The following is a 6751-nucleotide window of genomic DNA, read 5'->3' as shown; positions in this document are numbered from 1 at the left end:
CCTCCCCGAGGCCGGTTTCCCTCGATCTCCGAGGCCAGCGCCCGTCGCCGCCGGGACAGGCGACCAGGGAGCCGCTGCCTGGCCAGCTGCTCCTACAGCCGGTGATGACTAGCAGCCGTGTCCGGAGGCGATTTAGATGGCGCGTCGGATCTGGCGTCTCACAATGCGGCTCGGCAGGCAGCCCTCACGCCGTGGTGACGACCAATCGAGCATGTGCCCGGCTGGCATTCAGCGCCGCTGCCGCCGCACTCCCGGCCGCGGGGGCTCTCAAACCCAGCCGCCGCGGCCTTGGCTGAGCGAAGACGCTGCTGGAGTTGTGAGCCTCCGGCAGTTCCCGCCGTCAGTCCCGCAGTCTTTTGTGCTTATCTCATCCCGCCGGCGGCGTGTAAAAAGTCAGTGCTGCGTGTCTCTGCCCGCTACATATGGCTCCGTCGCAGCAGCTGATGTGGAGCCGGGCCAATGCGGGGAGGTGTTCGAAAAACAACACGACGTCTGGAGAGACCGGCTAAAACTGGCGCGGTGGAAACAACACCACCCAGACAGTCGTCCTCTCATCTTCTCACAGCTACTCATCTTCGCATCGCAATTCAACACAGCATCAGACAGTCCACACAGCTGATGGTCGCAGCCCACAGCGGTATCAGGTCATCCCGGGTGCTGCCCCCACCCCGTCCTCAGTCCTCCAGAGTACATTCACGCTGCTGTCCACCGAGGTCAGCGTGGCGGGATCGCCTGCCGCTCGGCGAGCCAGAGGGCTCGGCAATAGAGCTGGACAAGTGAGCCCGGCGAGAGAGCTCGACGAAAGAGCTCGGCGAAAGAGCTCGACGGCGGGCTCGGCAAGAGAGCTGGGCGGGAGAGCTCGGCGGTGGGCTCGGCAAAAGAGCTGGGCAGGAGAGCTCGACAGTGGGCTCGTCAAGAAAGCCCGGCGAGAGAGCTCGACGGTGGGCTCGGCAAGAGACCCGGCGAGAGAGCTCGACAGTGGGCTCGGCAAGAGAGCTGGCAAGGAGCTCAACGACGGGCTCAGCAGAGATCTGGGCTCAGCAAGAGACCTCGATGGCAGGCTCGGCGAGAGAGTTCGGCGGTGGTCTCGGCGAGAGAGCCTGGCGAGAGAGCTCGACGGCGGGCTCAGCAAGAAAGCTGGGCGAGAGAGCTCGACGGCGGGCTCGGTAAGAGGGCTGGGCGAGAGAGCTCGACGCGGGCTCGGCAAGAGAGCTGGGCGTGAGAGCTCGACGGCGGGTTCGGCAAGAGAGCCCGGCGAGAGAGCTCGACGTTGGGCTCGGCAAGAGAGCTGGGCGAGGAGCTCAATGGCGGGCTCAGCAAGAGAGCTGGGTGAGAGAGCTCGACGGCAGGCTCGGCGAGAGAGCTCGGCGGTGGGCTCGGCGAGAGAGCTGGCGAGAGAGCTGGGCGAGAGAGCTCGACGGCGGGCTGGGCAAGAGGGCTGGGCGAGAGAGCTCGACGAAAGAGCTCGGCGAAAGAGCTCGACGGTGGGAGCGGCGAGAGAGCTCGACGGTGGGCTCGGCGAGAGAGCTTGATGGCGGGCTCGGCGAGAGAGCTCGACGGTGGGCTCGGCGAGAGAGCTTGATGGCGGGCTCGGCGAGAGAGCTCGGCGAGAGAGCTGGGCGTGACAGCTCGACGGCGGGTTCGGCAAGAGAGCCCGGCGGAGAGCTCGACGGCGGGCTCGGCAAGAGAGCTGGGCGTGAGAGCTCGACGACGGGCTCGGTGAGAGAGCCCGGCGAGAGGGCTCGACGGCGGGCTCGGCGGGAGAGCTCGATGGCGGGCTCGACGAGAGAGCCCGGTGGAGAGCTCGACGGCGAGCTGGGCGGCGCCGCGGGACGTCACACCCGACCGACCCTGCGTGCAGAATCGGCCGGATCCGTGGCCACTGCTCACGCCGGTTGATCAGGCAGTCGACCAGCAGGGCTGCGTCTCCCGAGGCTCGTCCTCCGCCCCGCTCAGCCTCTGTGCATCCATCGGTGGCGGCGTCGGCCGGCAGCCGGTCTGGAGTTCACAATTGTTCATATGTATGCATGCACATTAATGCATACAATGCATTCGATAGGAGTGGAGGGGGGGGGGGGGCTCGTGCCCCTAGAGCCCGGAGGCCATTACGTGCGTACGCTGCTGGGTGGCATGCAGCACCCGCTTGCCGATATCCCTTATAAACCCGTATCGCCCGTCGTCTCAGTCTTATATGTGACCCTTTCACCCGTTTTCTTACGCCTGTGATACGGCCAGTGTTATGGAGGCCCACGAGTGCCTGTGTTTGGTTCTGTGCCTGCGTCAAGACCCGTGATAGCATAGTCGACATTCTCACCGTTCTGAGACAAGAGGCGACAACCGAACCGGTCAGTGGCGATGAATAGTCGACATTCTCACCGTTCTGAGACAAGAAGTAACAACCGAACCAATCAGAGGCAGCCATCCAGCATTTTCCCCGCTCGATCACTCGAAGCGCCTCGCTCGATCTGCGCATGCTTGACCAGCTGCTCGTCCCATTGAGACGGCGCCGGCTGGTACGCCGGGGCCGTGCGGCCACACGGAGCGGACTTCGGCGATGGCAGACCGCATGGTCCAGCCGCATCTGGGAGAACGCCAGAATGGCGCTGAAACCCGCAATGAATACTAGCGGCACCGTGGCATGGTAAAGATTTCGCTACCCTGGGGGATTATGCCGCGCCCGTCACAGATTCCTGTGTGATCCTCTATTGCCACATCTGCAATCATTCTGTGTCCGTTGAAAAGCTTCGCTTTTGTCCACTGATCTGGTGGCCTGGTGGGTGACGACCGGGTGGGTGATGACGGTTCCCTGGTGGTCGAATACCTTCACTTTTCAACTACTAGGGGACCCACCCGACGAGGATGACGTCACAGGCCGGTACAATACCTTCAGCGAGGATTGTGCGTCCCTGCACTGCCGCTAAGACCGGCCGCGCCGCCGGTCGGCGCCCGGTCGCCACGTGCTGCACGTCGCTCCCTCGCCAGAACTGTCCAGTCCCATTAGACGCATGTGCTCCTCAAAGTCGGTACCGATGGCGCTCCCCACCACGCTGAAAAAGTGGTTTGCTGTGATCGTTGTCATCTTCTCAACGTTATCAGCAATCCCCTCTCCATGGTGTGGTTCTGAAGGCTTGAAAGATGACGCAGGCCGCGCTTATTCATAAGTCAGCTTACCGCTCAGGTGAGATTAATTTTCGGTGAGATTAATTTCCGTCCATCTCTTTTCTGACTCAACGACATTAGTGCTGCAACAAAAACTCCTTCCGAGAGGAGTGCTACAAAACTCCTTCCGGCAAGAGTGCTACGACATCACTTTTAATGCCAATACTTACGCACGACAAAGTGTTACGCGACACAAACTTATCTGCGGATACTTATGCTCTTCGTTACTTCTACTGCAAACACTTATGCAATCATTATTTGTACACGGCATTAACTACTGCAAGAACTTGTTGTACTGCAACGTTATTGCTACACGACAAAACTTATGCTTTAAGAACTAATACCCGTCATCTCTACTGCAGAAACATGCCAGCAATCGCTTACACGCAGCATTATTGTACTGCAAAGACTGATACGCGACAACAGTGCTACAACAAAGACTTCAAGTCAAGTCTTTGCTATAGAAGTGATAACTGATATCTGTTTTCGCGTTTGTCGTGTAGTTCTCATGGCGTACGAATTTTGCAGCAGAAATAATCTCGCGTAGTATATAAGTGAAGATTGTATAGGCAATGACGAGCATAAGTTTTACAGTTTAAGTTTCATCGTGTAATGATCATGTCGTGTATGAGTTTTTGCAGTAGAGGTAATGTCGCGTCTAAGTAAAAAGGATAAATTTGTACAGTAGATATAATGACGTGCATGCGTTTTGAAGCGTTATTTTTTTCGTGCAGCATTCATGTTAGTTCTTTGTTCATGTTCTTTGCAGCAGAAGTCATGTCGCGTGTACTGATGTAGCACTCCTCTCGGCAGGAGTTTTGCCGCAGCACTAATGCCGTGACACCCTTTTCTCTATCCTGCTTGTGCTGTGGAAATTTTTGAGAAAAATTCAAACAGCTAGTATCGTACTCACTAGGCAACATAATTTCAATCATTTCAATAATCTGCTTCGGTCATTTCAACAATCTTACCGATCTTGTCTCTTCACGGGGTGCCTCGATGAACTCGGTCAGGTGGATCTCTAAAAACATCAATGAATCTTGCATATCATCGCTGACGACAGTTGACTTAAAAAGATTGATCAATAACACGCAAGCAATGACATTTGATAACTAAAAAATGCACAAATTGAAACGGATAAGAGTTTGGTTTCAGGCCGTCACCAGGTCAGCACTATTTAAATTATTTTTGCTTTTAAAGCATCACTCGCATACCCACACACGCGCAGTATCATGGTTCCGGGATGCGGCGACGCTGGCAACACTCGCGGTTGGTATCGATAGCGTTCGCGCACCGTAGCATTCAGGCCGCGTTACCAGCGCGGGCTATGAGCGCAATGGCGCTGAAACAGAGATGAATCCGTCCCAGTAAGAAACTTGAGACATTCTCTAAATACCAAGACTTGGTCGTTGCCTCTCGTTGCATTGGTGGGATGAATTTGCATGTAGCTACATTACACGTCACTTATCTACTGCACAAACTTAGTACATGTGGCTATGTGCACAACTTTTTAGTTTTTACTGTTCTTTACATGTTTACGGTTGGTTGGCTGCCAGCAAATTTGTCGGTTCTGTACATTTACGCCCATGTATCTGGTTGGTGCTGTTACTGACATCGTTTAACATATCTCGAATGCTGACTAACGTCAACACGCCTCCTGAGCCAAAGGCATGAGGGATCCTGACATCATCGTAATTTATTAACGTCCTGCGGATAACATAGAATGGAACGACAAGCAATCATCTTTTTACACCTTACACACGTTCAATAGGCGTTGTCGCCTCAACAATCCATACATAATAAGCCTGTGCGTTCGGGCCGGCGCCCTCCAAAAGCCATCTGAGATGTTCAGTCACGCTGCGCTGAGGCCGCACTGGAGAGGGGGGGGGGATTGAGGGGCAGTGATCCATCCCCCCCCCGGACAAGGATTATTTACAGGAGATGTGGTGACACAGTGACGTACGCTTGCCCGCAGAGCCAAACGCGCGGATCCAGCAAAACTTCCAGCGAGCTCACCCGAGCTGTAGGCAAACAAGGCTGGAGCCCTCAGCGAGCTTATGATGTGGTAAACGAAACAGGCTGCAGAACTTTACGAGGACAGCAGATCGAACCCGGTTCTGTGTTGGCTAGATGCACAGAGCCCTGAAAGGGGCTGTGTTACGCGGTCACCGTGGAAGTCCGACCGCTGCTTTTCAGGCAGATGCCTGCCAGACTTCCACACGCCCGATGTCCACTGTGGTCAAAGCCACTTGTGCGTTCCCAAACGAAGAGTCGGGCCACCGTGGTACGCCACAGGAAAGCCTTCTCCAGTGCCGGAGGGCAGAGTCAGCGTGCCGGCTGTTGCCAAGGCGTAAAATGGATCACGCACGCGATGCAGACGTGCGTCCGCGTGAGACTCGCTGCGCAGATCTTGGTTGAGCGCGACACCCGGACGCTCGGTCGAGGGATACACAGCCAGTCGTCGCACAGGCGGTATCTCGGTGCATCTAGTACGAATGACAAGACAGACAAGACAAGACAATGACTTTTGCAATGGCTTTTTAGAATTTCGTTTAATGACTTAGTTATTGTAACCGTATAACTTCAAAGCTTTAAATCGTTTAATGACTTCACAATGCCTTTTTGAAAAGACAATTACTTTTTTAGACCCAAAACAAGACAACGACTTTTAGTGCGTGCCAGATAAGGATGCACAAACTTTAAACCCCTCCGGGTGGCGAACTCGTCAACAATCCCAAGCATACGAGTCAGTTGGTACGCATGGCTTTAGAGGATGAGAAGGTCGTCGACATGGAACACTACCGGGATGTGGCAACCATGAGGGCACGCTCCGCAGTCACTGAGGTCCCGCTGTGTGATGAGGGAAAGAGAAAATCATTCGCGAAGTGGGGTGTGACAGATTTGCTTCGCGACAAATCGTTTAATGAACTAAAATCGATAAAACCGCTCCCTATGCATGCGCGATTATGCGAGTGTTGCTTGAGAAAATAAAGCTGAATTATAGCCTTGGCCGAAATCAAGGCCTTTAGTATTATCGCTGACGTACTAGTCACCAGACCGTCATCCCTTCAGCGGCCATGGGGTAACCTATTCCACTGACGTCACGAACTCCTGGCCAATCAGACCTCTCCCGCGCACCTCGCGGCACAGCTCTCCAACCAACATTACGGGCAACCGGTAGCGTCACAGAACCACGCGACTTGTATTCAAATCGCCTGATGAATGCACCTTTTATAGAGGGCCTTGATGCTGACTAGAAATGACCTTAGCCCAAAAGCCTGTCCGTTTTTTGGCTTGTTCGTTCCTAGTTAATGTGCACCATCATTGACATGCGTCAAAAACCGTTCTCATTCATTCATTCTTACCACTGTTTACCGAAAAAATGTTGAGAATGCCATAAGCCCTCCACATAAAACATCGAGAGAAGCTTTTGACGTGTCGATCGGGGTTTCCTCCCGAACGAGCCAGAATGACACGGCGCGTGCTCGGACCGGTTCTCCAGCTACTTATGTGACCAGAAACAGATGGTAACGAGTGGCTCCGAGCTGACCGTTCCATTGGCGCGCGACATCGCCCATGGCTGATCCTCTGG

This window comes from Pollicipes pollicipes, unplaced genomic scaffold (assembly GCF_011947565.3).
Source record: "Pollicipes pollicipes isolate AB1234 unplaced genomic scaffold, Ppol_2.1 Scaffold_2555;HRSCAF=2994_pilon_pilon_pilon, whole genome shotgun sequence".
In the NCBI taxonomy this organism is placed as follows: domain Eukaryota; kingdom Metazoa; phylum Arthropoda; class Thecostraca; order Pollicipedomorpha; family Pollicipedidae; genus Pollicipes; species Pollicipes pollicipes.
The sequence above is the reverse complement of the archived record's forward strand: the minus strand, read 5'-3'. Positions refer to the sequence as shown.